This window comes from Amphibalanus amphitrite, unplaced genomic scaffold (genome assembly GCF_019059575.1).
Source record: "Amphibalanus amphitrite isolate SeventyFive unplaced genomic scaffold, NRLGWU_Aamphi_draft 001928F_arrow, whole genome shotgun sequence".
Taxonomy (NCBI): Eukaryota; Metazoa; Arthropoda; class Thecostraca; order Balanomorpha; family Balanidae; genus Amphibalanus; species Amphibalanus amphitrite.
Genome location: NW_024883421.1, coordinates 65104 through 82360, shown reverse-complemented (window position 1 = coordinate 82360; position 17257 = coordinate 65104).

Genomic DNA, 17257 nt, shown 5'->3' with positions numbered 1-17257 from the left:
ATGACAACGGCGGAAGGCTCCATCTGTTCCTGGGTGATTCTATCGCGCGCGATGCACAGGTGAGCGTGTCCAGCCCGGACTTCCTTTTCAATCGCACCCGAGGAGGAGATTCCTGGAAACGTCTGTGTCGTCGCATCGCCCAGGAGCTGCAAGACTGGCGCTGCGCTGCTGAAGGTTTCAGGCTGTCAACGGGTCGAGTTTGCATCTGGATGACAGGTAACGACATTTATCCAGACGGAGACCCGGAGAGGAGGCGCCGACAACTGGCTGTGTTAAAAGACAATATAACAGTAGTAATCGACGCTGTCCTCGAGCACTGCACGGAGGTGGACATTGTAGGCCCTCTCCCCCGCCTCCGCTATGACACCGGAAGGGCGTGGGAGCAGTGCCCGGCGTTCCACGCCGAGAGAATGTCGCTAGCCAACTTCCACGACAAGGCGACGCACTGGCTTGTCGGCAGGGCTCTCACAACCTACAAAAGAAGGAGGCACGTCGTCAGCGATTCTAGTAATCGTTTTTACGGCCGCGATGGGATCCACCTCTCAGAGGAGGGGTACGACCGTCTCCTGCATAGGCTGCCCGAGTGGCTCCACCGGTCCTAGGTGCATGAAATGGCTCGTTTTTTTTTGTGCTCTCTCCCTATCTCTTCTTCTTCGTGGGCGAAGAACGTTAGGGGGGGGGGTAGTGTTATGCAGTCGGATTAATTAAGTTAGATTACTGATGGTTTACCACAAAAGTACTCACGGATTCAAAGTTCCTATACAAAGAAATGCCAATCAACACATTGCCTGAATGGATTTATTTTTACCAACCTTGAGCATGTCTTTCATATTTGTATATCGTGCGCCATTACTGTCTGCGTGTGTTTGTGGAGTTGGGTTTATGACGTCATTTGCGACTCCGGTTTGCGATTGGACGTGAGGTCGGCCCACTACGATCCGAGGTCATGTTAGGTCAGATTTGCGGGCCCGCGCCAGTCGTGTCCTCAGCTCCGCAGTGAGTGGTGACCCGTGGAGTGCTGTCAGCTGTGCGTGGACGGAGAACCGCGGCTTGGGCAAGTGGACGATTCTGTACAGGTGAGGTTGTTGCTGCCTACTGATGGTAACAGTGGGAGCGCTGGGTACGGTTGTTCGTCCTGCTCCTGCCTACTAATGGGAACAGTAGGCGGTAGGATAACGGGGCAGTAAATATAGTCCACTGTGTAAGTATTCCTGTATTTGGGGTCCGTGGAGGAGGGGAACGGTAGCAGTGAACCCTGGGCTCGGTAACAGTATGCTATAATATTTCCGTGACCTTAAAAAAGTAAGGGTTAAAAAATAAGTAGATAATGATGCTTCCCCGCCCTGCTCCGCCCCTACCCTTTCCGTTTCTCCCTAACCCTCCCTGCCTGCTTCCATACCTCTTCTCTCCCCTTCCCTCACTTCCACTCTCACGACTGTCGCTCACTGACTCAATGATAAACTCATTTATTCCTCCCCATATGTCTCTCACCCTCCCCTCCCAGTCTTCTTTATCACACTTCTTTGCTCCCTCCCTCCCTCATCTCCCCTCCCCTCCCAACTACTCCCATCCTTTCCCTCCTCTCCAATCCCATCTTTGCATTTGAAAAAGTAGGTACTGGCTTCTTCTCCGCCCGCACCGCCAGGGGCGGATCCAAGGGGGTCACATGGGTCATGGCCCCCCCTTGAGGCCCGGGGGCCCAAAGACCTGCCAGGGGCACCACCGGCCTATCAGGGGTATCACAGTCCTGACAGGGGCACCACAGGACCACCAGGGACACCACAGGCCTAGCAGGGACACCACGGGCCTGGTGCCCCTGGGCCCTGACAGGACTGTAACGCCCCTGACAAGCCTGAAGTGTCCCCGGCAGGGACGTGGTGCCCCTGACAGGCCTGAGGCGCCCCTGCAAGGCCGGTGGTGCCCCTGGCAGGCCTGTGGTGTCCATGGTAGGCCTGTGGTGCCCTTGCTAGGCCTCTGGTGCCCCTGACAGGCTTGTAATGCCCCTGGAAGGACTGTGGTGCCCCTGGGCCCTGACAAGCCTGAGGTGCCCGGCCATGACAGGCCAGTGGTGCCTTGCTAGGCCTGTGGTGCCCCTGGCAGGCCTGTGGTGCCCCTGACAGGCCTGTGGTGCCCCTGGCAGGCCTCTGGTGCCCCGGACAGGCTTGCGGTGCCCTTGGAAGGACTGTGGTGTCCCTGGGCCCTGACAACCCTGAGGTGCCCCTGACAGGCCCGTGGTGCCCTTGTTAGGCCTGTGGTGCCCCTGGCAGGCCTCTGGTGCCCTTGCTAGGCCGCTGGTACCCCTGCGCCCTAAGAGGACTGGTGCCCCTGAAAAGTCTGAAGTGCCCCTCGGCAGGCCCGTGGTGCCCCTGACAGGCCCAAGGTGCCCCTGCGAGGCCGGTGGTGCCCCTGGCAGACCTCTGGTGCCCCTGGCAGGTCTGTGGTGCCCCTGGCAGGTCTGTGGCGCCCCTGGCAGACCTGTGTTGACTGGTGCCCCTGCTAGGTCGCTGGTGCCCCTCACAGACCTGTGGTGCCCCTGGGCCTTGACAAGCCTGAGATGCCTGGCTATGACAGGCTCGTGGTGCCCCTGATAGACCAGTGGTGCCCTTGCTAGGCCTGTAGTGCCCCTGGCAGGCCTCTGGTGCCCCTGCTACCCCTGCGCCCGGCCGAGGACTATGGTGCCCCTGAAAAGCCTGAAGTGCCTCTCGACAGGCCCGTGGTGCCCCTGACAGGCCCAAGTTACCCCTGCAAGGTCGGTGGTGCTCCTGGCAGGCCTCTGGTGCCCCTGGCAGGTCTGTGTTGACTGGTGCCCCTGCTAGGCCGCTGGTGCCCCTCACAGGCCTGCGGTGCCCCTGGAAGGACTGTGGTGCCCCTGCCCCTAGGGGTGCTCATGGGCCCAACAGGCCCGTTGTGCCCCTGACAGGCCTGTCGTGTATACTTGCTAGACCTGTGGTGCCCCTGCTTCCTGGCGGGCCTGTGGCGCCCCTACAAGGCCGTAGGTGCCCCTGACAGGTTTGTGGTGTCCCTGGAAGGACTTTGGTGCCCCTGACAAGCCTGAAGTGTCAAGGACAGACCCTTTAGACGCCAGGGTCAAGTTCGTCGGACTGACAACGATTCGCTTACCTGATAGCGTTCCTGGTAAGTACTCACTACTCAGCGTCCACAACATATATACACATAGCACATTCATATATACTTGCTTACAATTGGTAAATGTGGTTGTGGCAAAAGTTAAGATACTGACTAAAAATAAAAATTAAAAAGAAAAAAAACTGAAAATGGGGGCACCACCAAAATGAAGTGGACGAAATCCGTTGAGTTTTTAATTTTGGGTATAGGTAGGGGCACCACTTCGATTCATGACCCTCCCCTTGGAGTTTTCCTGGATCCGCCCCTGCGCACCGCAGATACATACCGTAAAGTGGGGCTATTTGAGACAGTATTTAAAATCGCTATAAAATGAGGATCGTTTGATTTTTACGTGATATTTTTGCTCAGGAAGGTGTGGAATCGAGCAGTAAATCGCCGGCGCAAAAAATTAAGCATTAATTTTAAGTGGTTTTTATTTTATAGCAATTTTAAATACTGTCTCAAATAGCCCCACTGTCTCAAATAGCCCCACCTTACGGTATACGTTTTTTTATATCCCAGTTACCGAAGCTATATATTAACCCTCGCCCATGTAGGGGGGGGGGTTGGTGCAACCCCCCCTGAGGTTTTTCTTAGCTACACGCCGAACCGTTTCAGATAGCCTGCTCAAATTTTCAGTACCCTTTGGGGCATCCTTTGCGCAACTTTTGGTAAAAAAAAAATTGTCAATGTCATGCCAGGTCACGGAGTTATGACGTCATAAAGGGAACAAACTCCGGCCAGATATACGCTAAATTGGAGATTGCTTCACATTGGTATAAATGCCGACTGACCTGACACACTGATGGATTGTTTTAGAATCACAACTGGCTGATTTGACATTGGCACAATGTCCGTTGACATTTTGAAGGTTACTAAAGGTCAAGGCAAGGTCAGTGACCTCGGTTGACCTGTAATGACTTCTTGCACTTGTATGCCTTTTCGGGGTATTTTGATGCCCTGAATTCGAATTTGCTATCCATTTCAGGCATCGTCGGTTGTTTCTTGTAGTTCATTTTGGGTCAGGGTCAGGTCAGTGACGTCACACGCCTGACGTGACCCAATGCACAAATGACCTTGCAGACTTCCGATGCTCCCAACGCATCATTTTTAGAGTTATGACATCGAAATATACACCAAACGATAGAGAATTGATCAAAGATCACGATAGTGAAGGTTTCAAGTCGATATCTCTTACCGTTTTGCCGCAATCGGCGCGGAAATCTGAAAAAGTTTGATTTTTCCGAAAATTTGACCTTTGACCGGTCATAAGTAGGCCAAATGTTGACCTAGGACCAAAAAAATATACCACCAATCGCGAGATCTCGTTAAGAGCAATCCGTTGGTCTTTTCCGCTAAGCTCTACGACGCTCCGTTTTCAAACGCCAGGGGGGTCGCACCAACCCCCCCCCCCTGCATGGGCGAAGGTGGCAAAACACCGTTTACGGGCGAGGGTTAAGGTACAGGTCACCGCTGAAGTAATGTGGGGCATCCCTAGTGGTTAGAGTTTGCATCTGTATCTTGGGAACCATTTGTCAGATTATCATGAAACTTGGAATGTAGCCTACATGTGCCATCATCATTACAGCTGTAAGCTCGTATTATGTCACCTACCTTTAGATCACTCCGTATTTAAAAATCGTCGGTCAGAGCCATCTGTTGGTGAGATTGGCAACTAAATTCCTGATTACGCCACTGATGCCCCAACCACGTGACTCTGCAGTAAACCAATCACCGTGTTCGGAGGCAGCATGAATGGCGCCAGATGCCCCTGCGTCGAGGCTGGCGCCTCTCGGTTGTGGCGTGAGTGACCGAGAGTCTGGTCGCGGAGCGAGGTCAGTGGGGTCAGCCTCGCCAACCGCCTCCGGGCTAGCGGAGCGCTGGGCAGTGCGGGTCTGTTAGGTTGGCATACCCTCCGCGGCACCGAGCGTGCCCATAGTTCTTTCTAGGAAAATGCGGAATGTGTTCGTGGCTGAACTAGTCACAATGCCGTTTACATGATCAGGGCGGGTTGCATAGTCACCGCAGCCAATGGACTTGTCTGTCCTTTTAACAACAACCTGCAAAATGGTTCTAACGAGGTCACATTTCTAGCAACTCACTTGCCAGTGCAATGACGTCAAGTGAGTTATATGATGATAAAGTGAGTCGGCTAGTTTTTGCGAATTAGAAAAGAGATATTTCCATACACAAACATATAATCGGCTAATATCTTATGACCGAACAAGAGTCAACGAATGTCGATTGTATTCATAGTGCTCGTGAGGTCATAACCTCAAAAGATATATCCATCTCGCCTGAGCCGGCCAGAACCAGTCTGTGGAAAACGGACAACCCCCGCGCGGACCGAACCCGCGACCCCGCGATCCATAGCCTAACGCTTAACCGCTCCGCCACGACGTTTCTGGTGTCACGGTTCTCTGAACAGTAGCCGCGATGTGTTGAGTGATTAAAGCAGCATGGCATGACGCCTACCGCGCTCCGGATCAGTCGGCTGGGCCTCGGGCGAGGCCAATCACGTGACCAGTCGGCGGTGAGGGACGGGACTCCGTCGTGTAAATAAAGGGGAGGGGTCGAGGAGGGACGGGGAGGTGGTCGCCGCCCTTTGAAATGGCAATAAACGTTTGGTCAACGGAAGCCGTCCTACTTGCAAAACAGTTGTTTTTTTATCGCAAAGCGGAAAAATTCAAACTCATCGGCACATGGGTGGAGCAATTCACCCAGGTATTTCAATTATTTATCCCGATAGCTTCAGACCGTGTACGGAATGATCACCAATTCAAATTGCAATCGCTAAAAAATACAAGTGTGACTGCAATTACATTGCACCCTTCCATAAATATAAATTTAAAAAAGTATTGGCTCGCTTAGTAGTCAATTAGTCATATGCTTGCTTCAACGTCATTTCTTCTCTTCGTCTTTTTTATGAAAACGAGTGAACGTTGAAAGAAATGTTATGCTATTCATCCACTGACCATTTTATTTTATAAACTTATTTGTATGTCGAATTTCTCCCCCCCCCCCCCCACCCCATTAACTGGCAACGCCGTCCAGAAGGTCTCTTCCAAGTATAGGGTTATGGCGGTATCGTGCTTCGCTATGTTCTCACACGCAGCACGCACACTGAACTGACTGTGATTGGCACTCACTGAGACAAACCAATGAGCCAATGAGCGCACTGTTGAGTATCCGCCGGGGGCGGTGGACGGGGTCAAGGGTGATTGATACGAGCATGACCTCTGGCCGGCCTCCACCTGCCTCGACCCAGTTGTCGGGCGCCCGTGCCTTTGTCATACAGCATTTCTACTCATACAGCTATCGTAGGATTTTGCTACAGCGTAAATCTTGTAATACAGGTCATGTCGACGACCTGTATTACAAGGCCGACGGCTGGAGCCCACCGGCCTTGACAGAGGAGATGGCCGACGTCCCGATGGGATTACACTCTTCCCTTTCAGCCGGGGAATGAGCCTCGTATGGGACGCTACCTGCTGCGACACTTACTCATCAACGGCCATCATCAGCTCCGCCTTGAATCCTGGGAGCGCCGCCCGCTGTGCGGAAGAGCGCAAGCGCACCCGATATGCAGCTCTCTGTGAGCGATACGTCTTCGTCCCTTTTGCGGTCGAAACGTCTGGTGTGCTGGGTCCGGCTGCAGCCGGTCTCCTGAAGGAGCTTGGCCGTCGACTGACAGCCCGCACCGGCGACAAGCGCGAAACAGTCTGGCTCTCACAAAGAGTCTCCATCGCCGTGGCCAGAGGTAACGCTGCCTCTGTGCTGGCCACAGCCAGGCCAGCAGTGGGCACCAGACCGGGACCGTCGCCGCCGCCATCGTCCGGACTGACCCCGACCAGGATCCCTCAGTCACTCCAGGCACCGGAAGAAGAGCCAGTTGCGGGGCCGCCACTCGATTCAGAGGCTGATCCGCCGACACACCCACCACCACCGACCCCTGCGGACGGCTTTCGTGAGGAGCGACGCGTGACACGCTCTCGGTCCTCCTCTCTGTGCTGCCCCGGAGCATGCGCATGTCCCACTTTCACAAGTGGGTCCAGGGCTTGAACGCCCCGAGACATGCCTATTTTTTATAGTTGCTGCGATGTTTAAAAATACCGCTACTGTTGTCCGTTTGCGATAAAATCCTGTGCCAATGCTGTGTGCTTGGTTCTGTTGTCGGTGAAATATATATTCCTCACATCAAAAAAAAAAAAATGTCGACGAGGCCCTCAATGAACAAAAAAGTTCGGCGGACAACCGAAGCCAATGCACAAATATTTTACAGAATTAGACTATACAGGTGGTTAAAATTTAAGGTATTCTGATCGGCTATTGTTATGCAAAACATCAATTCATTCAAATATTTTAAATAAAATAAATGGTAAATCTGATATTGTAGTAAGTTACAACTGCTCATTACGAACATCTTCTCTCAAATGCTGCTTTTTTCTATCTTCAAAACTGTAGCCTTGATAGTTAACGGCGTGGCGAACCACTCTGGCACGCTGCTCTCAGGACATTACACCGCTTACTGCCGACACCCGTACACGGCAGAGTGGTACGAGTACAACGACTCGCGGGTCCACGTGATGGACCAGAGAAACGTCAACAGCGGAAAGGCATACGTGCTGTTCTTTGAGCTGGCCGGCTCGAAACACCGCTCCGGCTCGACCCACGTCTAGTCATCCAGTCATGGGAGAGGAGCCTGCGATCGTCACCCGCTCGGGCCCTGTGTAGTCGCACCGACCGGCGCACATTCTGCTCGGACAACTCTAGCCAGCGGCCTATTGTGATTTGTGCTATTGTGTGTAAGGTGTTGTGAAAATTTATTGTAGGTACTGGCTGTCACAACCAGTCAGCTTACAACTATCTGCATATTTTAAAGGTACTAGCGGGGCATGGAGTTTGCGGTAAGCATTACCCATACGTTAAATTCACATTTATTTCAAATATAAAAAGCACTTTCAGTCAAAGCTCCCACGTGAATCCGTGACACGCTGGCTGCTTCACAAAATGGCATCGGGCATCGCTCTCGCACGCCTCGGGTCAAAGCTCACTGTTGCCCTGAGGCTGGTGTCCCTGTCACCCTACCTCCACCCACCCCTCCCACTGCACCGGCCGGTAGCCCCGCGGTCAACCCCTCCCCACCTCAGTCCCTCCCCCTCCTTGCCTGTCAGAGAGCAGCTCCTATCGGCCGATGCTGGTGTCCGGATCATCAATGGCAGGGCTACTCTCTACTGGAGGGTCCAGCAATGACTCCTTACTATTGCGTAGTACGCACGCGCGTAGGTTTACAACTGTGTTCAGTGGCGGTCACAGAAACATGACTCCGGGGTGCTCCAAGGGGCTCGATATTTCAGTTTTTTCGATGATAACGAGCATGCTGTGGCAGGTAGAATGGTGACACATTAGAGGAAGTTGTCAATCTGAAATACGAAGCTGTGCGATCCTCGCTTTTGACGATATATCTTACCGTCAAGGAATGCCGCTATGTTTTGTTCGATCACAGTAGAACCCCACATTACTTTAGCGGTGACCTGTACGTTCTCGGCAGGTAGCTCAAACAGTAAGTACTGGGTGCTTCCCGCCCAGCTCCGACACTAGTTCATAGACATGATCGATAATATTTCAGTATTTTGTGGAATTCTGTAACCAACCTATCTCAAATCTGAGTGCCCTACCTCGTCAAGCTCCGCCCCCTCCCCAACTCCCTTTTCTCCCCGCAACCCCCTATCCCGGCCCCGACCCCCCCCCCCCTCCCCCGCCCCTCCCCCTAAGGCCCGCTACTCATGATCGGTAATGTTTTCAGTGCTACAGATATAATACAGGCATAGACTACTACATATCTGGACTGGACACGAAATTTCGCCGATTACCATAAGGGTACCAATGGAGTTTTATGTGTTAAATTTGATTGCCTTTCATAATGGATATATTATAATGAACAGGTCGCATATTTGATCCCATCCCATGCAGGGCGTATTTTAACATGTTATCTGGGTCGGCAATTGCCGACCCAGTCACGGAGAATGCCGACCCAGTGACAGCCGTTTGCCGACCCAGTTGCCGCCCCCTCTAGGATGCAGCACGCACATGCAGGCTAGGTGCCGTCATTCATAGTGAGGCTGCTGCCCTCCGAAATGATAATGCCGCCTCTTAAAGTGAAGCAGCCGTCTAAAGAAAGTGATGATCCCACAACTCAATGTGACAGTGCCGCCCCTAAATCTGTTAGTAGTCCCACTCAATGTAATGGTGCCGCCCTTCTAAGCATCTGTGGAGCCCCTCAATGTGATGATACCGCCCCTCAAGAAGATGATGCCGCCCCTTTCAGTATCGGTGGCGCCCCTCAATGTTATGGTGCCGCCCTCAAAGTGCCGGTGGCGCCCCTGAATGTGATGGTGCTGCCCGCCAACGAGTCGATGGCGCCCCTCAAAATGATGCTGCCGCCCCCTAAAGTGTTGGCGCCGCCCCTTATAGTGTCAGTGACGCCCTTCGAAGTGTCGGAGGAACCCACCAATATAATGGTGCCGCCCCTCTAGATATCCACATAGCCCCTCATTGTGATGGAGCCGCCCCTCAAGCAGATGATGCCGCCCCTGAATGTGATGGTGCTGCCCGCCAACGAGTTGGTGGCGCCCCTCAAAATGATGCTGCCGCCCCTTAAAGTGTTAGTGCCGCCCCTTATAGTGTCAGTGACGCCCTTCGAAGTGTCAGAGGAACCCACCAATATAATGGTGCCGCCTCTCTAGGTATCCACATAGCCCCTCATTGTGATGGAGCTGCCCCTCAAGCAGATAATGCCGCCCCTCAAGAAGATGATGCCGCCCCTTTCAGTATCGGTGGCGCCCCTCAATGTGATGGTGCCTCCCTCAAAGTGCCAGTGGCGCCCCTAAATGTGATGGTGTCTCCTGTCAACGAGTCGGTGGCACCCCTCAAAATGATGCTGCCGCCCCTAAAAGTGCTGGTGCCGCCCCTTACAGTGTCAGTGGCGCCCTTCAAAGTTTTGGAGGAACTCATCAATACAATGTTGCCGCCCTCTAACTTTCTGTAGCGCCCCTCCATATACATAATGGTGCCGCTTCTCAAACCATCCGTGGCGCCCCTCAAAGTGATGGTGCCGCCCCTTACAGTGTCGGTGGTGTCTCCTCAAAAGTCAAAAGTCAAGGTGCCGCCTCTCAAAGAAATGCTGGTGTCCCTCGAAGTGTCGGAGGCGCTCCTCAATGTCATGTTGCCGCCCCTCAAACCTTCCGTAACGCCCCTCCACGTCATGGTGCCGCCCCCCAATGTGCTCACGGCGCCCATATGTGATAGAAACGCCGGTCAAAGTGCTCCTGGCAGTGTCGGTGGCGCCCCTTATAGTGTCGGTGGCGTCCCGAACAGTATCGGTGGTGGCCCTCAAAGTGATGATGTCACCCTCAAACAAACGGTGGCGCCCTTCGAAGTATCGGAGTCCCTAAATATCATACCTATTGCCGCCCATTAACCCGCGCCCCACTGGGGTCTGTGTATAACACGCCCTACTGGGGGGGGGGGGGGGCTATTCATAGCCCCCCCCCCCTCCTAACTCCGAAACTACTGGGCCGATCGTCAAAATTCAAACGGCGTCTGATAGCCCCGGAAAACTGTCGAGCAAAACCTAATTTCATTGACCTCGAGGTCACCGATGACGTCACAGGTCAGGTCAAAGTAAAAATTATTAGTACTTTGGCTTGTTCACATTTTGGGCTCTGGCCGCCGTCTAACAAGTCAGATCAGGCTCATTTTTGGTTTCCACACTCGTGAACAGATGCTCTAGATACCTTGAGGGTACTAAACTTGTACTTTGATTTTCAGGTCAGGGTCAGGTCATCACAGGTCACGAAAATATTATATCATGCATCGGTCTCGTGACACATGTTTTATGGTCCATTTAGGCCATAGATTTCGAATTTGATGTCGTCTGGGTCATTCGAGGTCATTTTGAGTCGAATTTAGCTTAGGTCAGGTCACTTTCAGGTCAAAAAAGGTCAAATTTTGAAGTTGAAATTTTTCAACAAAAAAGGTGTCTATTGGATGCAGTTTGAGCTCAGGAACACGATAGTGCCATTTATATTGGTGTACGATGCCAAATACGTACTGAAAAATTGATTTAAAAAATTAATAATTGTGAATTTTTTGCAATAATGCGTATAACTTGGCCATTTTTGAAGATATTTTGCTAAAACTTGCTAGAGTTAGTCATAATCATGCGTTCTGTCACATATATTCCGGTTTTTTCGAAAAGTCAAAAACTTTTTGAAAAAATATAAAAATATAAATTTTGAATATTATTATATAAACTTTTCGAAATTTTCAAAATTTTGAAAATTCGAGATGGCAGTTTGATAGCGCGGTCAATCCTGAGTCCTTTCATGCAAAAAAATTGGATCTAGCTTAAAAACTGAGCTCTTGGGAGCGATTGCCGTGGTTCAATGTTTTGCGTCGAAATCGGACGAACATGACGTCACTCTGATGTCATTTCCGGCCGACCTATGGTAGCTACGAAGTTCAAATTTTGACACAAGGTGTCAAATTGATGCAGCCGAAGGTACTGAAAGTTTGGCGTCGATCTGTCAATCGGTTTGGAAGTTATTGCAGAAAAACGGGAGGGGGGCTATAAATAGCCCCCCCCCCCCAGTGGGGCGCGGGTTAACGATCTGTAGCACCCCTCCATATGATGGAGCCGCCCCTTAAAGTATCCATGGCGGTCCTTAAAGTTACAGTGCCGCCCCTTACAATGTGGGTGGCGTCCTCAAAATAAAAGTGATGTTGCCCCCCCCCCCCCGAGTAATGTTGGCGTCTCTTTCTTCTTAAAGTATCGGAGGCGCTCCTCATTGTCATTTTGCCCCACATCACTGCTCACATGGCGCCCTTCAATGTAATGGTGCCACCCCGCAACGCTCAAAGACATAATTGCGCTCCTCACAGTGTCGGTGGCCCTAAAAAGAATTGGTGGCGCGCCTCAAAAATCAAAATGATGCTGTCGTCCCTTAGCATATCTGCAGCGCCCCCAAATGATAGTGCCTTCCCTTGACCGGCGCCGGGCTGAGTTTGTTTAAACCCCCCTCCCGACCCCTATAACTTGGCTACTTAGGCCACGTAGCGACACGCGGTAAGCGGTATTCGAAAGAGTGTCAAAAACCGTGCTTGGGTTAGTTGGTTAACCGTGCTTTGGTTAGGTCAAGTCAAATGTCAAATATCAGGTGACCAGAGGTCATCAAAGGTAAAATGTGGGTGAAATGTTGTCTGTTTCAACATTTATTGACAAACTGGCGCATAACTCGGGGAAGAATAGAACTACAGCACCGCGAAAAAGCGCATTCGATAGCTCTTCAACGTTCCTATGAAGTCCTCAGACTTGACCTAAAATCAACGGCTTAACCTACAGAGCACAACTTGTTTAACCCGTGCCGGGCCGGGGAGGGTTGGAGGGGACAGTGGACCCCCTGCGCCCCTCTACTGAGCTGTTTTAATGAAGAACCTTTTTACTGTAATAATTATTGACTCACGAAAGTTATGACATTGTTTTTTTTTTCAGTACTGTGCTCCTCTCGTCGAGATGCGTCGAATGAACTATAATTTGACATTCAAACGTCATTTGGGAAATTTGAGCTCAGGTCCAGGTCATGACCTGGCTGGTAAAGGTCATGTTGCATATCAGTCGATTTGTATCGTCAAACTGAAATCATCTATGTAAGGTGTTTTCATCGCTCAGGCATGTCGCATGTCTCTATCAGAAGTTATTGGAAAAAAAAAACTGCTGGAGGCCTACCATGACCTGATATGACCTCAAGGACATAACGAGGGGTCGTGGGTGGCAATTTTCTGATTAAGTGTGTCATTTTTAATTGTTTTCTGATGTTCAACCCTCGCACGACCAGGCCATTTCTCATAACACGAACGACCAGGGGGGGGTTGTTACGACCCCCCCTGGCGTTTCGAAACGGAAGGTCGTAGAGCTTAGCGAAAAAAACCAACGGATTGCTCTCAACGATATCTCGCGATTGGTGGTATATTTTTTGGTCCTAGGTCAACATTTGACCTACTTATGACCGGTCAAAGGTCAAATTTTCCGAAAAAATCAAACTTTTTCAACTTTCCGCGGCGATTGCGGCAAAACGGTGGAAGATATCGACTTGAAACCTTCACTATCGTGTTCCTTGATCAATTCTCTATCGTTTGGTATGTATTTCGTTTCCCTAGCTCTAAAAATGGCGCGTTGGGAGCGCCGGAAGTCGGCAAGGTCACAGTCGGCGGCAGAAATTCGAAAAATCAAAATTTAAATTTTTAAAATCTGATTGTATTTTTGGATTTGGAAGGTCCATTTGCTCCCTATAGAAGCTTATATTGCTGCATATTCCCATTGAGGTGACAAGAATTAGCAAAATAGTGGTTCGGGCGCTTTTCAAAAATAGTACCGGACGCTGTTCCTCTTGTGACGTCATAGCTCCGTGACCTGACCTGACCCGGTCAATTTTCTTGCACCACACGATAGCCAATGCTTGCCCCAACATGCATGGGAAGTTTCATCATGATCCATCAAACAATGTGGGTATCACCGGCAGAAAACCTAGGGATTCGGCGCACACGTTTGGTAACTGTAGGCCGGAGGCTGTACCTCTTATGACGTCATAACTCCGTGACCTGACATGACCCGATCAATTTTTTTCGGCAAAAGATGCGCAAAGGTTGCCCCAGAGGGTATTGAAAATTTCAGCCCGCTACGACAAGCCGTTTAGCGTGCACTTTGAAAAAACCTCAGGGGGGGGTTGATACAACCCCCCTAGGCGTTCTAGGGTTAAATTCGTTAACTTTGACATTTGTCTACCTATAAAAAGAGGCACATGCCCTGATTTTCTCCCATTTCCTTTTACCTAATGGAAGGGTCGCAAAATTGTCCTTACATTTGGTCAGAGACATCGCAATTTCGAGACTTACATTTAACCCTCGCCGGTTGATGCAACCCCCCTAAGGTTTATCGCGAATAACTCGCGTAAAAAGCGGCCGATCGCAACGAAACTTTCAGTACCCTCGAATTGATCAATTTTACATCTACCCTGCAAATTTTATGACCCTGACTTCAATGACCTTTCACCTGTGACCTCTTTTCCGTGACCATGTTTGGCCGAAATCAAGATTCGGCGTATGTCGGCTCGCATTAACCGCGCAATTGCAAGCTTTTCGTGGTTTCAAACGTTCAAACATGTGATTTGATGTTGCTCCCATGCATTAGGGTGGGTGTCAAGGTCACCTGAAGGTCAGGTCAGGTCATTGACCTTTGGTGACCTCGGTTCACTTTTTCGAGTTTTACATGTTTCTAGGCTAGTTTTTGGAGCTGAATTCGAATTTAGCAACCATTTAAATATTTCCGAAGTAGTTTTGGTGCCTTCGTAACATGTTACGAAGCTGTCAGAGGCGGATGACAGGTACTACGAATACCCGGTACGACCCCCACCGGTTGACCTGACCTGACCTGACCTGACCTGACCTGACCCGACCTGGTCTAAACGCTTAACGACATCATCTGTGATCAAAACTAACACGATATTTGTGATCAGCACCCCGGAAAACCCCTTAGCAGCCACAATTTACGACTTTCAAACAGGTCCCGATATTCCCGATTTTTGGGTCATTGACCTGACCTGGAAGGTCAACCGATGACCTAGGACCTTGAAATTGGGTATCATTGGCTTCCTCTCGTGACGGGCAACACGCTCGTTTTTTTTTTCTGCGAAGCTCTAGCTCCATCAGGGGCCAAACGCGAGGGGGGGGGGTCGTACCAACCAACGTTGTGCCGTCGAAGGACTCAAAATGGCCTGTGCCGGCGAGGGTTATATATATACAGTTACACACTGTTTGTCTTATCAATCGCTGAAGTTATAAAGGGATCGTTCAGTCGGTATATCTATGGTGAGCATTTGCCTGTTCCGTGGCTCAGTTGGTAGAGCACCGGACTCCCCGCATTGTCTTCGCTTGACTCAATGACAATGTCACTGGGGTCACGAAAATGTTTGAGTAGGTAGGTATAACATTCATTAACCTGAGAGGGGGGAGGGATGAACGTATCGTTGCAATACGCTGTTCATTACGCGAGTAACTAATAAATAAAAAATGTATGAGTTAATCCTTACTCCACACGCTCTCCCTCTCCATAAAAAAGAGAGTTAATTGTGTTGCATTTTATTTATACCTATGCAGAAAAATAGAGGCGTCAAAGGATATGGCCGAATATCAGCGACCCTTGCTGTGTAAGCAATGGGGTATGACAAGTGGGGGTAATGGCCCCGTCCAGCGCCCATAAAGTGGGCACACTCGTGCGACCTGCCGACCACTGTTCTAGATAGAGCCATAAAACGCCGTGAATATTTTAAGCTTGACGATACGAATCGACTGGTATGTAACATGTTTACCTCAGGTAAAATTTTAAAATTATTTTTGTTAGGTCAAATTATAGTTCATTTATCGCATTATGATGAGAGAAATACTATATCCCGGAAAAATAAACGTAATACCGCTGAGCTTAGGTTGAATCTGAAATCATTACTTAGGAAGAGTTATAAAAGAACCGTCGAACGTGTCTTTTTTGGTCATTAAATATCAGCAGGTATGCCGCCCCCTCAGATGCCAAGTGCCGCCCCTATGAGTGCAAAATGCCGCCCCTAATTGTGATTGCCGACCCAGTGAAAATCCCTTAAAATACGCCCTGATCCCATGGTTATAACCGCGTGAACTTCGCCCTGCTTACTGATGCTCATTTGGCAGCTTAGAGGTCAGTGGAGAGAGTGCTGCGCGTGCTACGTGATGGTCGGTCTGCTATTAGTTATCATTTTGTCGCTTCTGCCATCTTCGTTGACAAGGAAACTCGCAGATAGTGGTTGCTTGTTTATGATAATTCGCACATCACAATGAATCGTAATACAATGAATGCAGGCCACAATTATCACAGAAATTGATCACAATGATACACTATTGGAACTGTGACGCTCCTGCGATGTCACTCTTCCAGCTCCAGAAACTAACAGGACAAAACACGGAGAACTGGCGGCGGGCGTATATACGTTTGACCCGGGTCGCGCTGAGCCATACTGTGCCGGCGCACAAATGTAACGTACATACTGGCCACTAGATGGCACTGTGAGTCAGCGCCTGAAGGCATACTGTGCCGGTGCACAAAGGTAACTTAAATATCGGCCACTAGATAACGCTGTCAGTCAGCGCCTGCAGATGCAGTGGAGCCGAGCTGGTCCTAAGTCTTCTTACTCCCACTTAACTTGCGGCGCTTCTGGTCTTCCCTAGAGCATCTCTCCTTACTGGTACTGGCGCCGGGGTCTGTGGAACGCTTCCATTTTCCGTGTAGACGGCTGTTGGCGTCCCTGACCATGTTGCTGGCGAACAAATTGAATAGGGAGCCTGCCATACGCGATACTACAGTTGCAAGACAGTGGCCTCCTTCACAGCTGATGTCTGAGACAGTCACGTTCTCGGCCGATGTGATGACTTCACTCACCACATTCACGAAGACTGCTCGCGGCAGGTTGCTGCCGAACAGACGCTGCCTGCTGCTCTGCTCTTTGACGAGAGTCCTCCAAACACAGCAGATTCTGGAAGCGATGTCGATTGCAGTGGAAGTGGGTCGTATCAGCTTCCCTCGATCTAACAGGCCGATGAAAGTATTGCTGAGCAACGACGTCTGATCCAGGTTGTCCGCCAAGCGAACCTCCAGTGGTGGAGAGCGTCTGTCGATCAGCAGATCTGCGCAGGAATCGCACTTGTTGTCTTTGGTGACTGCGCGCGCGAGGTAGCCGGCTATGTAGCCGAGCGCAGCCTCGGTTGTGTCATCGAGGTCGTCTTCGATGTCGCTTGCTGTGATCAGTGTTGACAGATGGCGTACCGTCTCGCTGTCTTCCTCCCCTTTCTCCTGTCTTGGAATGTCCATTCTTGAAGCGATTTCGGCCACGGTGAAGCCCGACTACCAAACCAGCCCTGTTGTGCGGATGATGGCTTCATTTTCCCAGAACTGGCGCACGCTTGCCCAATAGTTCCCACCGGCGAGCTTCCTCAGGTGCCCAAAACGACCTTCAATCTGATCCGACTGAATTTTCCCCGTGAGAACGTA